Source organism: Schistocerca nitens, chromosome 1 (genome assembly GCF_023898315.1).
Source record: "Schistocerca nitens isolate TAMUIC-IGC-003100 chromosome 1, iqSchNite1.1, whole genome shotgun sequence".
In the NCBI taxonomy this organism is placed as follows: Eukaryota; Metazoa; Arthropoda; class Insecta; order Orthoptera; family Acrididae; genus Schistocerca; species Schistocerca nitens.
Window position 1 is genome coordinate 674,240,170 of NC_064614.1, and position 22,337 is coordinate 674,262,506.

General features: G+C 41.8%; 1 protein-coding gene across 2 annotated transcripts in view; it reads right to left on the minus strand.

The window, feature by feature from the left end:
* The window catches only part of LOC126236767 (GTP-binding protein Rhes-like), a 470,896-nt gene extending 448,831 nt beyond the window's left edge, over positions 1-22,065 (minus strand). The window contains exon 1 of one of the 2 annotated variants that reach the window (XM_049946341.1): positions 21,968-22,065. The gene's annotated coding sequence lies outside the window, so the exon portion shown is untranslated. The remainder of the gene's footprint in view (positions 1-21,967) is intronic. The other variant, XM_049946350.1, reaches the window with a different exon arrangement.
* Between the last annotated feature and the right edge of the window lie 272 nt (positions 22,066-22,337).

Consider the following 22,337-nt stretch of genomic DNA (forward strand, 5'->3'; position numbering starts at 1 on the left):
GTAGTTCTAAGTTCTAGGGGACTGATGACCACAGCTTTTAAGTCCCATAGTGCTCAGAGCCATTTGAACTATTTGAACCATAATAAAATTTTAACTAATAATAAAAAATTTCGAGAAAAACCGCGCCATAGAGAACCTGCCTATTTCCTAGAAGAACAGTTAATTTTTAGCTTACTTCACTACCAATATATTTCAAACGCTTCAGTTATTTTCATTTCCAAGGCAAATATCTGTTTCAAAATCGTAAACTATTAATTTTTCGATTCTTTTTACCTACTTATTGTACACGGCCTTCCTCAATAAATCCACGTGGCAACCCAAATATATTCTCCTGCTGTCTTTCAAGTGCTTGCTATTTTAATTTTAAATACATAACTCAATTTCCAGTGCTTGTTGCTGTTGTTGCTGTAGCTGCTGTGGGATTCAGTGCGAAGACTGGTTTAATGCTGATTACAATGCTGCTCTGTCCCGTACAAGGCTCTTCAGCTCTGAATAAGTACTGTGGCCTATATCTTTTTGAACCTGCTTACTGTGTGTATCTCTTGGTCTCCCGCCAAAATGTTTACCTCCCACACATTCCTACAGTACTAAATTGGTGATTTCTTCATATCTCAGAATGTTTCCTGTCAACTGATCCCTTCTTTTAGTCATGTTATGCAACAAATTTCTTTTCATCCCAATTCCATTTGTAGCTCCCCATAGGTTACGTGAACTACCCATCTAATTTTCAGCATTCTTTTGCGGCTCCACATTCGAAAAGCTTATATTTTTTTCTTGTCTGAATTATTTATCGTCCACATTTCATTCCCATACAAGGCTACACTCCAGACAAATACCTTCAGAAAATTCTTCCTAACACTTAAGTTTATATTCGATGATAGTGAATGTCTTCTTCAGAAGCCCTTTTCTTCCATTGCCAGTCTAGATTTTATATCCTCTCTGCTTTGGCCATCATCAGTTATTTTACTGTCCAAATACCAAAACTCATCTACTACTTTCAGTGTCTCGTTTTCTAATCTAATTCTCTCAGCATCATCTGACTTAATTTAACTGTATTTTCCTTGTTTTGCTATTTGTTGATGTTCACCTTATTTTCTACTTTCAAGACACTGTATATTCTATCAACTGCTTGTCCAAGTCCTTTGCTCTCCCTCACAGTATCACAATGTCCTCGAAAGATATCAGTCTTCTCACTGAATTTTAATTCCTATTCCAAATTTTTATTTGGTTTCCATGACCTTTTGTCCATTGTACAGAATCAATAACGTGAGGGATAGGATACAGCTCTGTCTCACTCCCTTTTCAATTATTACTTCCTTTCCATACTCCTCTACTCTTATCATAACTGACATCTGGTTTCTGTACAAGTTGTATTTAACCTTCCGATATGCATGTTTTACCCCTGCTACCTCAAGAATTTCAAAGAGTGTAAATTCAGTCGATACTGTGAAAAGCTTTCTTGAAATCTACAAATCTATCTGTTTGCCTCTTCTTAACCTTCTTGTTAACCTATTTCTGTGTGCAGATGCTAGCCTAGATGGTGGCATTTCACTCTCCACTCCAGGCTGTGATGACTTTGGTTGTAAAGCTTGAAGGTGCAGTGGATGAGCGTCATTGTTGTGGGCCAGGCATGGAGATCCAATGGACGTGCAGCACGACTGCGTCTGCTAATCGGTACTCGACGGTGGCCAGCCCAATTACTCCTCAAACTCAGGTAAGGTGACCCATCACCTGTGGGCAAGTGGAAGGCTGCCTCAGGGCGTGGCAAGAGGTGAAAGATTTTCCAGGAAGCTGCACATAAGGACTCCCTGATTAGTCTGACAAACTGATTGCAGGTGCTGTTCAGGGGCTGTCTGTGGCTGACACGGTCCCTCAGCCAGATGCAGTCGCTTGTCCTGTTTCAAAGGAAACCGGTCAGCCTGCGAAATCTGGGCAGTCACAGAGGGTGGTATTATTGGTAGTTGAAAGCTCCAATGTTGAGCACGTTATGGGGCCCTTAACCACCTCGCTGCCAAGGAGGGGAAGAAAACCAGTGTGCACTCCATATGCATAATGGATGGGGTATTGCAGCCCTGGAATGGGTTCTTCCAGTTGGAATGAAGAACACAGGGTGCAGTCAACTACAGGTGGTGGCTCGTGTTGGTACCAATGATGTGTGGCACTTTGGGTTGGGAGAGATTCTCTCTGGTTTTGGGTGGTAAAGGCTGCCAGTAGTCTTGGTCGTGAGATGAAAGCAGAGCTCACCATCTGCAGCGTAGCAAACAAGACTGATCGCGTATCTCTGGTACAGAACCAAGTGGAGCGTCTGAATCAGAGGCTCAGACGGTTCTGCGACAGTGTGGCCTGCAGATTCCTCGAAATGCACCATAATGTGGTTGGTTTTCGGGTTTCACTGAGTAGGTCAGGAGTCCACTACACGCAGGAGGCGGCTACACGGGTAGCAGGTGCTGTGTAGAGTGGACTGGATGATTTTTTAGGTTAGAGCCACTCGGGAAAACACGAAAAGGCCTTCAGTCTCAAAGAGTGCAGATCGAACATAGAAATAACGTAGATGTAGGGACCATCGGTATGACAGTTGCAGATTGACGCAGCTGTGTTGGGAAAGTACCAGAGCTCCAATTGCTGAAAGAAAGCACTGGCGCTCAAAACTTTATCGGCATTCAAAGCTGGCTAAAGCCGCAGATAAGTTCGGCCGAAACTTTTGCGAAGAACCTAACGTGTTCAGAAAGGATAGGCTAAACACAGTTGGTGGTGTAGTGTTTGTTTATGTTCGAAGTAGTTTCTCTTCTAGCGAGATTGAAGTAGTTAGTTTCTATGAGTTAGTATGAGCAGAGGCCATTCTTTGAAACGGTAATAAAATAATAGTTGGATCCACTTAACGACCTCACGACTCAGATGATACAATTGCTGAAAGCTTGAGTTTAATTTCGAACACCTACCCGACTCATATAATTATAGCTGGCAGTGAATTTTAATTTACCCTCGATACGTTGTTGAAAATATTTGTTTAAATCCGGAGGTGCTCATAACACGTCATCCGAAATCGTGCTACACGCATTCTCAGAAAATTGTTTCCTGCATTAAGTTCATGAGCCCATGCGAATAGTAAACTGTTGTGAAAACACACTTGACCTGTTATCAATGAATAATCCTAAGCTAATAACGACGGATACAGGGATTAGTGAACACATGATTGTCGTAGCAAGACTGAATATAATAACCCCTAAATCTTCCAAAAAAAAAAAACGAAAAATATACATATTCAAAAAAGCAGATAAAAATTCACTTGACGCTTTCCTGAGAGACAATCTCCACTTCTTCCAAATTAACTATCTAAGTGTAGACCAGATTGGCTCAAATTCAGAGAAATAGTATCGACAGCAGTTAAGATATTTACACCAAATAAATCAACACGGAACGGAGCTGAACACCGTCAGTATAAAAACGGGTCAGGACACCGTTGCAGAAACATTGAAAAAAGCGTGGCAAATTCAAACGAAAGCATAGTCTCCGAGATTGTCAATCTTTTATAGAAGTTCGAAATTTATCGCGGGCTTCAATGCGAGATGCTTATAATAGTTTTCACAACGAAACTTTGTTCCGAAACCTGGCAGAAAATCCAAAGAGGTTCTGGTCGTACGTAAGGCAAGGCACAATCGTTACCTTCTCTGCGCGATGGGAATGGAAATACTATCAACGAGAGTGCTGATAAAGCTGAGTTACTAAACACAGCCTTCCGAAATTCATTCACCTGAGAAGACGAAATAAATATTACAGAGTTCGAATCAAGAACAGTTGCCACCATGAGCAACTTATAAGTAAGTGTCCTCGGAGTAGTGAAGCAACTTAAATCACTTAATAAAAACAAGCCTTTCTGTCCAGAACATTGCACGGGTCACACCAATATTCAAGAAAGGTAAAAGGAGTAAGCCGCTTAATTACAGGCGCATATCATGAACGTCGAAATGCAGCAGGATTTTGGAACATATATTGTGTTTGAACATTTTAAGTGTTGAATGCTATTGACAAGGGGATTTCAAATTGATTCCGTATTTTTAGATTTCCGGTAGGCTTTTTACAATGTACAACACAAGCGGCTTGTAGTAAAATTGCGTGTTTATGGAATATGGACTATCGTCTCAGTTATGTGACTTGATTCGTGATTTCCTGCCAGAGAGGTTACAAGTCGTAGTAATTGACGAAAGCCATGTAGTAAAACAGAAGCGATTTCTGGCGTTCCCCAAGGTAGTGTTATAGACCCTCTGAATTTCCTCATCTATATCAACAATTTAGGACACTCATAGCAGCAATCTCAGGTTGTTTGCAGATGATGATGTCATTTATCGGCTAGTAAAATCATCAGAAGATCAAAACAATTTGCAGAACGTTGTAGAAAAGATATGTTTATGGTGCGAAAATTGGCAATTGGCGCTAAATAATGAAAAGTATGAGGTCATCAACAAGAGTGCTAAAAGGATTCCGTTAAACTTCCATTACACGAAAAATCAGTTAAATCTAAAGGCCGTAAATTCAACTAAATACTTAGGAATTACAATTACGAAGAACTTAAATTGGAAAAATCACGTAAAAATTTTGTGGGAAGTACGCTTGTCCGTCCTTTTTTGGAGTACTGCTGTGTGGTCTGAGATCCTTATCAGATGGGATTAAGGGAGTACATCGAGAAATTTCAGTGAAGAGCAGCACATTTTCTATTATCCCGAAATAGGGGACAGAGTACCACGGACATGATCCAAGACTTGGGGTGGACATCATTAAAACAAAGACGTTTCTCGTTGTGGCGGGATCTTCTCACGAAATTTCAATCACCAACTTTCTCCTCCGAATGCGAAAAGATTTTGTTTACGCCGACTTACATAGCGAGATACGATCATCATAATAAAATAAGGTATATCAGAACCCGCACGGAAAGATATACGTGTTCGTTTTTTCCGCGCACCGTCCGAGAGTGAAATAACAGAGAATTATTGTGAAGGTGGTTTGATGAACTCTCTGTCAGGCACTTAAGTGTGATTTACAGAGTATTCATATAGATGCTAAGAGAAGACGTGGAGTTAATACTGCCTAGCAAGTTCCTACAAGTCCCCGATGATCTCTAAGTAATTAACATTCTCTTGCTTTAATTTTATCTTATAGATTTATCTACTCATCAAGTGTTGAGTTCGCTTATTGTTTGCTGCATTTTATTTACATCTGAACCAAACAATCTATTAATTCTAAGTTTCCATTTTTCCGAAACATTTTGAAAGTAAAAGACAGTTTTAACTTATCGCTAAAGTTTATACCAATGTACATTCCGCTCAGAAGTAAAAACGTCACCTCACAGTCAGTCATATTCCGAGAGCTTTGGTGAAGTCGATCTCTTGGCCACACTCTCTCTCCCGTGAGTGCTGGTCGTGTCGCATCGCGGGAGGCGGGAGAGACTCTGCGGGGTTCCGCAGGTCTCGACGGACAGATCGACTGGCTGCTGTTTCGAGTCGATCAGAGTCGAGGGTTCGGGTGGAGCAACTGGTGTCTCGCTGCCATTCGAAGAATCCTTCATAATGCAATAACTAGATTATTTAGAACTTATCACCAGATAAATGTCAATATTTTGGGGGCACAATAAAAACGCGAAATTCCTAGTACCTAATTTTTGTTGTTGATTATATTGTTGTAGCGTTCCTCAGTCCGAAGAGTAAGCCTCGTCATCTCAGAATAATTACTGCAGCCCACATCCATTTGAAACCGATCACTCTAATCATGCACAGCTCTTCCTCTTCAAACTGACTTCGACAGTTCCCTCCAGTATCACACTGAACGTTCCTGTTTGCCTGACGATGTGTCCTATCAAACTGTCCCTTCTTTTAATCAAGTTGTGCCGTGCATTTATTTTTCCCCAATTTGATTCAGAACCTACACATAAGTTGTACCAATAGTACATAAGTTGATCTACCAATCTAATCCTCAGAATTCTTCTGCAGCATCATATTTCAAAAACCAGACAAATACCTTCACAAGAGAATTCTTAACATTTAAATTTATTTTAGATGTTAACAAATTTCTCTCTTTCAGAAAAAAAATTTATTGCCACTATCTGACTTCACTTTATATTCTCTCCACTTCGGCCATAATGAGTTATTGTACCATCCAAATAGCAAAACTCATTTATTACTTTTAGAGTGTCAGTTCCTTATTACTAGCATCGCCTGGTTTAATTCGACTACATTCCATTAACCTTTTTTCACTTTTCTTAATGTGCATCTTATGACTTGTTTTCAACGCACTATCGATCCCGCGCATCTGCACTTGTATTTCCTTTGCAGCGTCTGACACAATTTTCATACTACAAATTTTTCTTTGGTTTCCTTTACTGCTTGCTCAATGTGCAGATTGAATAACATCAGCGATAGACTAAAAACCTGTCTCACTCCCTTCTATACCACTGCTTTGCTTTCACGCCCCTCGACTCTTGTAACTGCCGTCTGGTTTCTGTACAAGTTGTAGACAGCTTTTGACTCCCTGTAGTTTACCGCTGTTACATGAAACATTTCAAAGAATGTAACCCAGTGCACACTCTCAACAGCTTTCCGTAAATCTACAAATGTAGATTGGCGTTCCTCTATCGTATCTTCTAAGATAAGACGTTGGGTTACTATTGCCCTCGCCTATTCCTACATTTCTCTGGAACTTAAACCGATTTCCTCCGAGGCCGGCTACATTTCCATTGTCCCGTGCACACCAGATGGAATAACTTTATCATGGCTGGTTCTTCCAATGACCTCAATAATTGTAAGGGAATGTCGTCTACTGCAGGGGCACTACTTCCAGTCAAGACCAGTAAGTTGCCGTCTCTTACGTATTGAAAATATGTGGTCTTAATTACTGAGGAAGCGTCGCACAGCTACTAGCCAGTTACTGTTGTGGAAAACTCTGCTGTAGGGAAGAAGTATGATGGAGTGATATACGTGTCATACGCAGTCAGCTCACCTCGATGTCCAGCCGTGTTGGGGATGGTAGCTCTTTGTCCTAAGACTGGTATCCTATATTCCCCAAATCACCTACATATTTAATCTTACATACTTCATTCACACAATAGGAAAAATAATCTTATTTTGCCGTCGTTCCTGGAGTTGCAGTTTAACTCTTTGACGACCAGGCACTTAAAAATAGTTTTTTTCCCTAGTAAATCAGCCATGTTTACCGTTATTTAAAGCGTTTCAGGCATGCGTGTATCTAATATATCTTAAAGATCAATACGTGTTAAAAAAGAAGAACAAGCGCCCAGAATTATTTTTCATATTTAGATTCGGTGTTTGATACCTTACACATTTTAAAATAATGATGTCGGGCGGTACAATCATTCTTTAAAAAAATCTCCTGTATCTTATGAATGCACGCATTAAATCACGTCAGTGCGATCACATATTGGATCAGCCATTCACGAGGACAGCTGTTAAGTTCACCAATGTTTCTTTCGAAATAGTTCTATAAAATGACAACAGAAGGCAGCAATTGTTAAGGGATAGATAGCTAGACGTCCCAAGATTGTTGACGTGCGAAGTGAGTCCAGTTTCGAGCGAAAGGTGGCTCGCCTCGCACTTCGAGAAAATTGCTGTCCGATCCGTGGTCGGGAGCGGTTATTTAAACACGACATTGCGGCTCGGGTTATGCTCGTACTTGGTCGCCAAAGTGCTGATGACTAGTATTGTATACAGAGTGGGAGGAAATGGTCTGAAAATATTGTAACGGTGTCTAAGGATCAGTTGTGCTGATAAATAATTGTTAAGAAAAGAATTCGATACGTTGCGCCGTTTTCGACTTATGTAGTATTGACACTAGGCAATGAGATCGTTGCACGCGCAAATTCAAGCCCCCCCCCCCCCCCCCCCAGATAAAATTAGTGTAAGTTGTTTTCATAGCGTAGATGATAATTCACAAGACTGCTCAGCCTTTAGCTCGGTTATGTTCAATTTTTGTATCGCTCTCTTGTTCGGTTTTAGGAAACCAAACGAAGAACACATGTGGCGACAATTTCTCAGACAGGCCGCTTGAATTTACGTTCGTGGCGGTCTGATTGGCTAATTCTACCCGAATTTGGCACGTAGTATCGAATTATATTCTTAACAATTGTTTCTCGCCACAACTTATCCTGCAACACACATACAAGCTCTTCAGACTATTTCTGAGTACCCTGTAGAAGAATGCGTATAAACAGTCGAAATCTGTCTACCGATCGAAAGCCAACAAACAGGGAAGAGCTTTGCTCAGTGTTGAGAACAAATACAGCTGTGGTGTCAGCGGTCCGCGGTGCAGCGCGCCGTGCGTGCGGGGACACGAACAGGCAGGCAAGCAGGGCGCTCGCAGAAAAACGGCGCGCCCTGCACGTCTGCCGGCAGCGCGGCCGGCTTTGTCTGAGTCCAGGCGCGGTGGGTAATCAGCGCCGCTCCCTGCACGGCTCCAGTTCCAGCTCCAGCTGCGAGCCTTTGATGCGCGCTGCTTTTGTCGCCGGATTACGATTGTCTTACTGCACAAAGAGGAGTTATCAGCCAAGTTAGAACTCTGCTTGACAAGATAAAAGCTCGCTTGTTCACAGGACTCGATTCACTTGCCGGTTATCGGTTTATAGAGAGACGCGTATCAGCTGCCTACAGGGTAGTTAGAGCTGCTGGTTTTTATGAAGTGCAGGCCGATTTAGTGTATATTAATGTATATAACGGAATAGTACAACAGTATTTTCAATAGATGGTCCTCCACACGCTGTAGAAACGTAGGTAAATGATGTGACGACATCGGCCGCTATGAATAACTTTTCTTATTGTGGCTCGACGGATTTCGTAATATTTTCAGTAGGTCTTGCTCCTCAGCGTGCAGCTTGCATTTCTGTGACATGGGAATATAATAAACTGAAGCACCAAAGAAACTGGTATAGGCATCAGTATTCAAATACACAGATATTTAAACAGAGAGAATACGGCTCTATGGCCGGCAACCCCTATACACGACAATAAGTGTGTGTCGAAGTTGTTAGATCGGTCACTGCAGCTACAATGGCAGATTATCAAGATTTAAGTGAGTTAGAACATGGTATTATAGTCGGCGCACGAGCGATGGGACACAGCATTTTCGAGGTAGCGATGAAGTGGAGACTTTCCTGTACGACCACTTCACTAGTTTACCGTGAATATCTAGAATCCGGTAAAATATTAAATCTCCGACATCGCTGCGGCCGGAATTTGGAAATTTTGGCAAGGTCTTTGGGACCAAACTGCTGAGGTCATCGGTCCTTAAGCTTACCTACTACATAATCCAACTGAAACTAACTTACACTACTGACAACACACACACCCATGCCCGAGGGAGGACTCGAACCTCCAACGGAGGGGAGCCGACCGGACCGTGACAAGACGCCGGAGACCGCGCGGCTACCCCGCGCAGCGCTGCGCCCGGAAAAAGATCCTGCAAGAAAAGTACCCACGACGACTGAAGAGCATCATTCAACGTGACAGAAGTGCAACCCTTCCGCAAATTGCTGCAGATCTCAATGCTGGGCCATGAACAAGTGTCGTTGTGCGAACCATTAAACGAACCATCATCGATATGGGCTTTCGGAACAGAAGGTCCACTCGTGTACCCTTGATGACTGCACGACACAGAACTTTAAGCCTCGCCTGGGCTCGTCAACATGACATTGGACTGTTCACGACTGGAAACATGATGCCTGGTCGGACGAGTCTCTTTTCAAATTGTATCGAGTGGATGGACCTGTAAGGGTATGGAGGAAACCTCATGAATCCATGGACCCTGCATGTCAGAAGGGGGCTGTTCAAGCTGGTGGAGGCTTTGTAAAGGTGTGGGGCGTGTAGAGTTTGATTGATATGGGACTCCTGATACGTCTAGATACGACTCTGACAGGTGACACATACGTAAGCTTCCTGTCTGCTCACTTGCATCCATTCGTGGCCATTGTGCTTTCCGACGGACTTGGGCAATTCCAGCAGGACAGTGTGACGCCCCAGACGTCCAGAATTGCTACAGAGTGGCTCCAGGAACACTCCTTAAACGCTTCCGCTGACCACCAAACTCCCCAGACATGAACATTATTGAGCATAACTGGGATGCCTAGCAACGTGCTGTTCAGAAGAGATCTCCACCCCGTTGTACTCTTACGGATTTATGGACAGCCCTGCAGTGTTCATGGTGTCAGTTCCCTCCAGCAATACTTCAGACATTAGTTGAGTCCATGCCCCGTCGTGTTGCGGCACTTCTGCGTGCTCATGGGGGACCCTACATGATATTAAAAAAAATGGCTCTGAGCACTATGGGACTTAACATCTATGGTCATCAGTCCCCTGGAACTTAGAAATACTTAAACCTAACTAACCTAAGGACAGCACACAACACCCAACCATCACGAGGCAGAGAAAATCCCTGACCCCGCCGGGAATCGAACCCGGGAACCCGGGCGTGGGAAGCGAGAACGCTACCGCACGACCACGAGATGCGGGCTACATGATATTAACTGGGTGTACCAGTTTATTTGGCGTTTCAGTGTATAAACTCTGTTAGTGTGAGCAGATGCAGAACATGACTAGAACCATGTTCTATTCTACTGTGTATTCACAAAAAAATTAAAATTTTGAAAATTGATGTAATGAAATTTAATGTAGTTTTCATACTTGTTACTCATATAGTATAATCACTTATATCATTCTTCAGAATACGGAAGTAGACTACTGTGAAATCCTGTATGTCCAAGAGTGGTAATGGGGCTCGCTATCTCGATCATTTGAGGGAGAGTGCAGATTCAGTTTTTCAGACAGACGGATAGAAAAACACAAAGGGTTTTGTGTGTGTGTGTGTGTGTGTGTGTGTGTGTGTGTGTGTGTGGTGTGTGTGTTTGTGCGCGCACTACGTTTCACGTTGCTTCACAGGTCACTGAACACTACTCACAGTGACCTGTGAAACAATGTGAAAAATAGTGCATCCCCATTTTTAAGATTATAGGTTAATATGTTTGCAAATAACAAATGTTGTACAAAATGGTTCAAATGGCTCTGAGCACTATGGGACTTAACAGCTGTGGTCATCTGTCCCCTAGAACTTAGAACTACTTAAACCTAACTAACCTAAGGACATCACACACATCCATGCCCGAGGCAGGATTCGAACCTGCGACCGTAGCAGTCGCGCGATTCCGGACTGAGCGCCTAGAACCGCGAGACCACCGCGGCCGGCAAATGTTGTACACAACATACAAAATAATTATCAGCTACACTTGTCTGTAACAATATAACTGTAAGAAAGAATGAATTAACTGTATAATTGTTTGTCTCTTTTTTTTAAGGACGTGTAAATAAGTAAAGCAATAAGTCTGCGTGCACGTGCAGCTACGTAATAAAATTCACCTTGTAAGCGTCTTGTGGCTAGAGATGTGTGCTTGTGTGGGAACTTGAAAGATTAGGAAACATCTCAGGTGTTCTAGCTTCTAGTCCAACAAACTGTTAAGTAAAACACCATTGATTAGACATATATTTTGTCTGGTCGCTTGTAAACATGGATGATAAAACTATTACATTTTCTTCTTAATTTGTGTTTTATCTTAAGGAACTACTTCTGCAGCCACTCCATAGCTCAGAAGTTCGTTGTTATGGACCACGACGAATACGATGTACTTACTTGTCAGATTGATGAGTTTTGAAACACTCATTTGAAGAAAATCTCATTGCAACGCTAGTGACATTCTGATACCTTCTCAAAAGAAGGAAGGTGGAGTAACTTTATCCATGATTGCCGTTAATAGCATAGATCTCACAATATTAATATCCTCTCGTGCACTTGGCGGTATCGTTAAGTTGGTGAGTTTGGGGAACTCCTCTTCCGTATAAAAATTAGCAACATACAAAATATTTATGGAAAGACGATGCGCAGAATCGTAGTTTTTGGGAAATCTTTATTCTTGGTTCGTATTTTTGACCTGGGAACATGGGGTTTTGATTCAGTCAGCGACCATTTATATACCCGTTTGAGCGTCTGTCTTATTGTAACTATGTTACAGTATACAAAGCAAGGTTTGAAAGACGAACCAAGCAAAATGTGCAAAGCTATTAATTCCTGTTGTCAAGGATTTTAATTGGGCTGAATTTAATGCTCAAGTAATGGCATCGTTTGTGCACCGTTCGGATTTTATGTGCGAAAATAGTCACCCTTAAATAACTCCGGACTGGAGCGAAACGGATGGTTCAGATTTGGTCCAGCGTTGATTCATACCTTGGTATAAAATAAGTTTGCAAACTTCTTCATTCGTTTGGGTCTCACGTACAAAAAAATCACGTCTTTTGGAAGGTTTTTGAAGCGTGCCATTTGTGTACTGTAAACCTTTAGGAATACCCGACTTCCCCAACGCAATGAGCAAGGTCTTGGCATCTCGCAATTTACAGGCAAAAGTTCCTGACCCTGTGCCTAAAATCCAGAGGTCTCTCCAGTCATCGCTGAAAAACATACCTACAATAGCTACAAATGTTTTTATGGGGGGATAAAATTTCTGTGGGTAGACTGGTTTCATGAAGGACGCTAAAATAATTTTGCGTGAAAACATCAAGATGTTTTGATTTAAACGTCTTGAAAGCTGCCAGCCGAAAAGATAGTTCCCTTCTTTTACATCCCTAACTCTGTCCAGGTCATATTCGCCTTTTTTGTGATATGGTAGAAGCATTTTTCACACATGTGTGAACTACTCAAGCTGGAGAATCCAAGTAAGATTATGATCTGCAGGTAATACACACCTAAGCCGAAGTGACATAGCATTTTTCAGTGAAGCATTTTATTGGACTTCAACGCAGGATAAAACATTAGTCTAAAAAATTTTCTCATAAAATCACCACAGTTAGCAAATTACGTTACAAAAGAAATCAAATGTATGGAATGTATCAAATCTTGAGTATCATAGTTGTCGTTTTTAATGTATCGTTCACTCTGTACTCATGTAAAAACTTGTCGATCGGAGATCTCTTTCTTTATGGGATGGTGGTTTGAATTAATATGAATCTGAAAGCGCAGGGGCGGTGATTCGTTATCGCAATCTGGCACAGTAACTGCTCTGTTTGGGTCCACTACATTTAATGATGGTACTATTTTGTGACAACGAATACTGCAGCTAAGGCCGGGTGTTCTACAAAAATGGCTCTGAGCACTATGGGACTTAATTGCTGAGGTCATCAGTCCCCTAGAACTTAGATCTACTTAAAGCTAACTAACCTAAGGACATCACACACATCCATGTCCAAGGCAGGATTCGAACCTGCGACCGTTGCCTAGAACCGCTCGGCCACCCTGGCCGCCGGGTGTTCCACACCTATGCTATTTGTTTCCACATGTAGAACTGTTAGCGCTTAAAATATGCTTGTCCCTCTGCTGCAGTAGCTCAGCAGTGATATCGATTTGTGTCCAAAGTCCAGCTGAAACTCAGTCCTACCAGGCCGGCTTGCTAGACCGCCGGTTCTGATTACCGCTAATGGACGCTATTCGTGTCCATCTCAGATCCTTTGTTCCAGACGGAGGCGCTTATCGCACTATTCCGTCCCATCCATTTCTCAATTTCGCAAGGAAATATTAGGGGCATTAATTGCTCTAGAGAGAGTATACCCAGTTGATGGTACTGGCACACGTGCATTTTGTAGATTTCAGACAGATGCTGCTACGACGTAGTTTTATTTCAGACCTGCGGGGTCCCAAGAGATAAAATTTCCAATCTTTGTTAAATTTATTGAAATAAAAAATCCTTCTTCTGTACTAAGATAGTTAGGCTCACGCATACTTTGCAAGCTCCTTGTCTGCTTGCGTTGTCAAGGTTTAACTAATTTCCAAGCGTGCTGTGGATATTGTGTTCATAATTGCAGTAAAATAAAAGTTTATCTGTTGGAAACTTTCATAGAAAATCTGAACTTGGAGAAAATATTAAACAAAATTTACAGCATATACGACACAGAAGAAACTGATTGCATTTGAAACACTTCCTTAAAGAAGTTGCGAAAACGTACTTGACTTCTTAAGAACAAATAATCCTGACAAAATAAGGAGTACCATGACAGATACAGGGATTAGTGACCATAAGGCTGCTGTAGCGTAGATTGAATACCGTAACATTCAGACCCTGCAAAAATAAACGCAAGAAACCTCTATCTAAAAAAGCGGATAAAAGTTGGCTTGACATCTTGCTAAGAAGGCACCTCCATTCCTTCCAGTCTGACTATTTAATCGCAGACCAGATGTGGTTTAAATTCAGAGAAATAACATCGACGGCAATTGAGAGATATAGACCAAATGAATTAATAAGGAATTGTATTCATCCCCATGTTACACAAAATAGATGAGAAATCTATTGCAGAAACAACGCAAAAAGCATGTCAATTTTAAAAGAAACGCAAAAGTCCCAGGATTGGTGAAGTTTTACAGACACTCGAAATTTAGCGTGAACGTCTATGCGACGTGCTTTTAATAGTTTTCACAACGAAACTTTCTCGAAATCTGACAGAAAACCCAAAAGGATTCTGGTCTTTTGTAAAGTACAACAGCGGCAAGACGCGATCAATACGTTCAGCACGCGATATCAGTGGTGATTTTATTGATGACAGTGCCACTACGGCAGAGTTGCTAAACACGGTTTTCCGAAGTTCCTTCACAAAAGAAGACGAAGTAAGTAGAACAGAACTGGAGTAAAAAACAACATGAGTAACTCGGAAGTAGATATCCTCGGTGTAACGAAGCAGCTCAAAACACTTAGAAAGGCAAGACTTCTGGTTCAGATTGTATGCCAGCCAGGTTCCTTTCACAGTATGTTTACACAATAGCTCCATATTTAGCAGTCATATAAAGCGCTCGCTCGTAGAAAGATCCGTATCCAGAATCTGGAAAATTGCACAAGTCACACAAATATACAAAAAAAGTAAATAGGAGTAGTCCGGTGAATTACAGGCCCATGTCACTGTCTAATTGCAGAAGGATTTTGGAACATGTAGTGTGCTCGAACATTATAAGTCACCTCGAGGAAAACTATGTATTAACAAATAGCCAACACGGATTCAGAAACTATCGTTCTTGTGAAATACAACTAGCTGTTTATTCTCACAAAGTAATGAGTGCTATCGGTAGGGGCCGTCAAACTGATCCCATGTGTTTAGGTTTCGAGAAGGCTTTCGACACCGTTGCTCACAAGCTACTTCTAATTAAATAACGGGCCTGTGGAGTATCATCTCAGTTGTGTGACTGGATTCGTGGTTTCCTGTCAGAAAGTTTACAATTCGTGAAAGCAGGCGGAGAGTCATGCAGTAAACCAACAATATCTGGCGGTCCTCAAGGAAGTTTAAAGGCCCTCTGTTGTTCCTGATCTATATAATCAATTTATGAGACAACATGACCAGTCATCGTGCATTATTTACAGATGATGCTATCATTTACGAATACACCACACGATCAAAATTTGCAAAATGAATTAAACAAGACATCTATATGGTGCAAGAACTGGAAAATGATATAAATCATGAGAAGTTAGAAGTCATCCAGATGAGCACTAAAAAGAATCTACTAAATTTCAGTTACACGATAAATCGCATAAATCTAAAGACAGTAAACCCATCTAAATACTTCGGGATTACAAAAACTATTTACGATCACATAGATAAAGTTGTGGGGAGAGCAAACAAAAGATTGTGATTCAATGGCAGAACGCTTAGAAAATACAACAGGTGTAATAAAGAGACTGCTTACCTTACGCTTCACAGCCCTCTTCTGGACAACTGCACACTAGGATTTACGGAGGACGCCGAAAATGTTCAAAGAAGGGCAGCTCGTTCTGTATTATCACGAAATTGCAGAAAGAATGTCACGGATATGATACACACATTGAGGTGGCAGTCATTAAAGCAAAGGCGTGTTTCGCAGGGACAGGACCTTCTCCTCATTGTGTGAAAATATTTTTTTTGGCACCCACATACATATGGAGAAATGGCAATAATAATAAAATAAGAGAAATCAGAGTTCGCACGGAAACAATTATGTGTTCGAGTTTCCCATGCGCCCTTCGGTAGTGGAACGGTAGAGAAGTAGCTTATAGTGATTAAATGAACTCTCTGCCATGCACTTAATTATGGACTGCAAAGTAATCATGTAGATGTAGATGTAATAGCTTTCAGTGTCCAAGCAGAGTTCTAAATGTATACATTTTGAACTGAATATGGAGGCAAGTAGTCTATCCAAAGCCTGACTTGGTTAGCAGTCATCTGTTCGGAATAGTAAGATCTATAAAGATAAGAAACATTGTAGGCTCAGAGAACGACCATTGAGTGATGTAAATATCAGAACACTATAGCAAAAGACATAAAACTAATTGTACGTAAGGCACATACGAGGCAGAGATTCATTGGTAGAATCCTGAGGAAGTGTAGTCCACCCACAAAGAGGGTAACTTGTAAAACGCTCGTTCACTCAATACTTCATTCTTGCCCGTCAGTTTGTCAGCACCAGATAAGACTGATAGAGAATATCCAAAGAAGAGCAACTCGTTTCGTTCAGGTTAATTTAGTAAGCGTGAATGTGTCACAAGTGACGTCAGTGAACTCCAGTGACAGACGCTACAAGAGAGGCGTTGTCCATCAGGAATTGATTTACTATTGAAAGTTCAAAATCCTACATTCATAGTTGAATACCTATAATTCCTAAAAGAATGGTTTCCTCGTATGCAGTGTGTGTTTGTGGTTTAGAGGCGCAACGTTGAGGTTATCAGTGCCCAAACGAAGATCAATATAAATTAATGTAGTTATAATACAGGAAATGAGATTAAAAAAATAAAAGCCACACTGAGATAAAATTGCGCTTACTCTCTCCAAATCTCACCCATGATCGCCAGCTTCCTCGTATGTACATCTCGAGAACTGATCATGAAATTACAGATATTCAACATCATATTGAGGATTACCTACTATCGTTGTTCCCGCGACGATTCGCGAATGGAACAGGAAAAGGGAAAAAGAGACATTACACAAAATATTCATCGCAATAAACCGTAAGGCGGCTTGTGGAGTATAGTCGTAGATGTGGATGTAGATATGAAACTAGTCGAAATACTGATGACTGATAAAAAGAATGGAAGACAGATCGGAAGGGAGAACAAGACTACAAATAAGTACCTATACAATATAATTTTATATCGTAAGAGAGAGAGTCGCATGGAGCATGTTAGGAAATAATTCTTGCGCGATTGAGAGGTGAAAGCGTTTTCATTATAAACCCTTTATCCGCGAAGTGTTGAGAGAGGAAATTACTACATTAGATAAGTGCTCTGGTTCGTTAGTCTACAACAGATTCAGCGGAAAGAATCATATTGAGTCGTTACGAAAGATGTAAACCTGCATAGCAAACCAAAAGCGGCCACCGGCAGCGCACGCTTCGTAGTAGGGGAGACGCTACTGGTCTCTTCGTTTTATGACACAAAGGGGTTACTGCTCGTGCTTCAGGTCCGCTGCCTCTATTACCTAGACTATAAGATCTGGAAATGAATCCATCGAATCGTCACTGGCAATGAATCGTTGAGTGAATGTAGGGGAGACTGTCAACAGACTTATTGAAGAAAGAAGTGATCGTGGGTATTTCCCGTGAGCATATTCTTAGGAAAGACTACCAAATAAGTATTTGCCCTTTAGTTTCCTGATACAAATGTTTTCAAAAGACAGTTTTATTTTCCACCCCGACTATATCTATTTGATTTTACGTATTCACGATCAACCAGCTTCCGATTTAAGCCGTTTCGAATATTCGCCGCCAAAGGCTATTTCGCACGTACTTGGATATTTCATAATCCAGATGGTTCTTGGGCGTGTGTATCAAAAGCTGTATATAAAGTCCTGTGAATGTTTGCCACGACTCAATAGCTATAGCACTCCATATAACGTCCACCCAAGTAGTTGCTGACTTTTGAAATTTCCATCACTGTTCTTCATGTCTGTAACCTTAGTTTTACATGTTTACTCCTTCATGTAGGACCGCTTGAAATGGCTTCAGGCCTAAATCGAGGATCGCGATTGTATAGTTACATGTTTGTTAATGAAGAGAGACGACGTAAAAATGAATATATTAGAAATGTAACTGAAATTTAAATCATTTCAAAGGCTAGGTACTTGTTATCAGAGAAGTGCGACGGAAATCTTGCTTAAATTTTGGTTATGTCTGTGGATCGAAGTTTTCTCTGAGGAACATATAATAATTCTCTAAAATAATAGAAGTTGAGTTTTTTAGTGAAACGTTATCACTCGGTGACTGTACCAAGATCTGCTGCCAGTATGAGTTGTGTGGCACGAAACACACCAACTGGCGGAACAGAAAAATCTAAGTATGGTTCAGTACGCTGGAGCATTAGATCGGACTGGAGAAAGTAGGGGAAGGACATCTACGACGACCTCGCCATCCAAGCATTATCCTCAGGTTGTAGTCGCCTCAGTGCCTGCTCTTTTGGACATGCATGGGACAAAGGAACAATGTACCGCAATTCTGAATAATATTACATTTATCCGCCGGCACCGGGCAAGCGACTTTCAAGTAAAATGTCTCGCCTGTGCGGTAACGTACATAATGGATGTAGGAGTACAGGACGTAGGAACGTGGTTGACGAGACGTGGAAGTTTGGGTGTGGTCGTGAGTCGTGGTAGAATAGCCTAACGGTAAGGCGACCGCTTGCGATAGGCGGGAAATCCAGGTTCGAATCCCAGCACGGTAAAAATGTTCATTGTCGTCGTTCCAATATACAGCTGATGGTTGACCATATTCAGAATTGCGAATACATTTAATGTATCGTGGTCTTATGCGGAACATAAAGCAGAATGGTCAGACGGATCATTCAGTCCCGATTCTCCGGAAGAGTTCAGAACTATTGCACCACTACGCTCGTTACGACATTTGAATTAAAACAGGTTAGGAGATTTGCGAGAAGATGAAAAGTTTTAAAACCGTCAGTGAGATTGTAATTCTGTAAGAGACAGCAAAGGACTTGCGTGATCAGTTTAACGGTAACTACATAGTGTCTGAAAGAGATTACAATGTCAACATAAATAACAGTAAAGCAAGGGTAATGAATCGTAATCGAATTACATCAGGTAATCCCAAGGCAACCTGATTCAGCGCGGAAGTTCTGTAACAAATATACCTGGAAAGTAACAGCGCAGAATCGTGGTTCTGGTGGGGGATCTTGGTGCTCGGTTGCTATTTGCGCTAGAAGTGTTGGGTTTAGTGTGGACCATCTGCCATTTGTATACCTATTCGAAAATCGGTTTTACTATATCTGTGTTACAGTATATTACGCAATGTCTGAGCGACGAACCGGAGATGGCGCCCAGGCAAATTGTGTGAATCGATTAATTCCTTCTGCAAAAGATTTTAATTGTGCTGAAATTAATGCTGAACTAATGACACCATGTGTACGTTTTCTTTGTGAACCGTTCGGATTTTAAGTGTAAAAACTGTCATCCTTATTCGTTCGGATTTTATGCACAGAAACAGTCACTTCTTAAATAACTTAGGAGTGGAGAGAGAGTGATAGTTGAGATTTGGTCCACTAAGAAAAGTTTCAACCGTTTTAAGAAAAATCTTTGCTTCGTTTGGATTTTACGTGCAAAAAATATGTTTTTCTGGGAGGTTCTTTATGCGGGCCACATTTATACTTTAAACTTGTACGAACTGGTTCAAACTCTGCACGGAGGTAAGTAAATGGATAAAGTGAAAACGATTTTTTTTTATTCAGTAATCTTCATGCGTTGTCGAGATGCGATGGGTTAATGCCGAGTTAAATGTAGCTCAGAAAATACGTTCTTATGTGAATTGAATACACAGAAACAGTATAATGTGAGTTAAAAAAAGTCGAATTCTTACGACAAATCGAAAACCCGCCTTCAAAAATCTAGCTTAATTCGGATTTTACGTGCAAAAAGCGCCTTTTTTCTATGTCTGTTTTTTCGCGCGCTACTTCTATGTTTCAGACTTGAGTGAATCGATGCAAATTTTGAAAGAAGTTACACAAGTACACTCATATATGGTCCTCCTGTTGTTTTCTGAAAGCTTTATCCGAAGCCACGATATAAGAAACATATTAGAAAGACACTAAAAAACTATACCGAATCAGTAATCTTCCGAACCAACAGAAGTCTACATCGGTTGTCAAGAAATGGCGGTCTAATGTCAAAATTATGGTGGAGTGAAAGTTGGGAACCAGAATGGAAAATACTTTTATCATAGCAAAAAAAACGACGAGTACGTGCTGGCCAGTATTGGGGATGTAAAAGAAGGGAACGAGGTTTTCGACTTATCTGGCAGCTTCAGAGTAATTTAAATAAGAGGAATCTGACCTGTTCAGGTTTTTTTTATGAGTTAATCCTACTTCTCCAGCACAGTGAGCTCTCTTAGTTCCAAGGTGTTGGCGTACCCGCACCTTGCAATTTTTAACCTAAATTCCCTGATCCTGCGTCCAAACCCCAGAAGATTCGCAAGCCGTAGTAAACGATGTCTAATATCACATGGTTGAAGCGCATATATGTAATAGCCCAAAAAGTTTTTCTGGGGAGATAAAATTTCTGGGGGGTCTATTTGTTCCTGGAGGGATTCTAAAAGATTTTTTTTTCATTTTTGCGTTGATTTGTTTCACCGAGGGGACTACTTGTCCCCCTAACCTACCCCCTGTTACTTGTATGGTGAGGCACGTAAGAAGAAACAAGACGCGAATTTATGCGCTTCTAGAGAGTGGGATGCATCTAAAATAGGAAGCATCCGACAGCGGGGATGCTTGTGTAGTAGGAATTATCGCAGGGTGGGGATGCAACGACACCTTGCCTCATACTGTACGACGTGACAAATGCGATGTTGGGTGACATGATGGCAAAAAAAAAAAATAAGGTTCAAATGGCTCTGAGCACTATGGGACTCAACTTCTGAGGTCATCAGTCCCCTAGAACTTAGAACTACTTAAACCTAAGTATCCTAGGGACATCACACACGCTGTAGCGCCTAGAACCGCTCGGCCACTCCGGCCGACCATAATCGCATGTGTCACATCATACGACATGGTGTCATGTATCGTGTTACTTTACTTGAAACGGTGCAGTATATAACATGACAATGGTACTAATACTAACAAGCAAAACAACACGAATATGTCAAGTGTTTTGATTACAGTCTTTGAAGCTTCCAGATAGTCGATAATCTAGTTTCCTTCTTTTACATCAATAACTCTTCTCATATTCGCCTTTTTTGTGCTCTGATAGGATTTTACATTCTACTTACGTTGCTAAATGAGGCACTTGACGTAGTAGATGAGTTCTGTTATTTGGTGTAAAATATTCGATGACAGAATATATAGCGATGCAGATATGGATACAGATATGGATACAGAAAACTGATGCATTGTGCGGCTGCTGTGAAGATATATAAAGAATTGCAAAGGATAAACTGGCTTGGAGAGCAACTTGACATCAGCCATCGGACTCAGGCCTACAACAACAGCCATCCTCAGTAAGAATACAACTGGAAAATTCTACAGTCATCATCATCATCTTGGACAGTTTCCAGCCACTGGCTGGGTCTGTCGGGAACACAAGCCTTCCATCGTGTTCTGTCTTTCCACCATTCCCATGCTTTTAAAAAGGGAACATGCCTCGGATCACGGAAAATTCGACAGTATTGTCAGAAAGTTAAATCTTAACTGCGGGCAACTATCCGCTGATAAATAATAGCAAAAATAGTTGGAAGTTTTCGTCTGGCTAGACTAAACCGAACAACTGACAACTATTTATTTTAAGGAGGGTGAGTTTGGTGGATCCTGCCAGAGTGTCGTGAAACAGGTACCGACAGTGGGGCCAGCGACGGAAGATTTGCAGCAGAGCACAGCCAGCGTGGCGCGTCGCACCGAAGGCCGTCAGCTGTGGCCGGCGCTCACCTGTGGCTGGTGTCTGGATGCTGGCTGCTGCCTGCTGGCTGCCGGAGTCGCGGGGCGCCGCCGTGTTGTGCGGTCTGCCGAGTCGCCAGGCGCGCACTGTGCCCCGGCCGTGCGCTACTCTTTGCGCGTGCGCACACGCGGCCGTGATCTGCCGCTGCCGCCGGCGGGCCCAGCTAAGGCGAGGCGAACGGCGGAGAGGCGACCGCCACGCAACGCAAACACTGCACGCCGCTCCACACCGCGGTTTTCCCGCCTTCGCATCTCGCCCGCTGCATCCGGAGGCAGTGGTCCCTCTTCCGATTACAATCTGCTTGTGGCTTACTGCTGTGTTGTCCTGCCTCCATACTAACGTCCAACATAAAATGGAAGG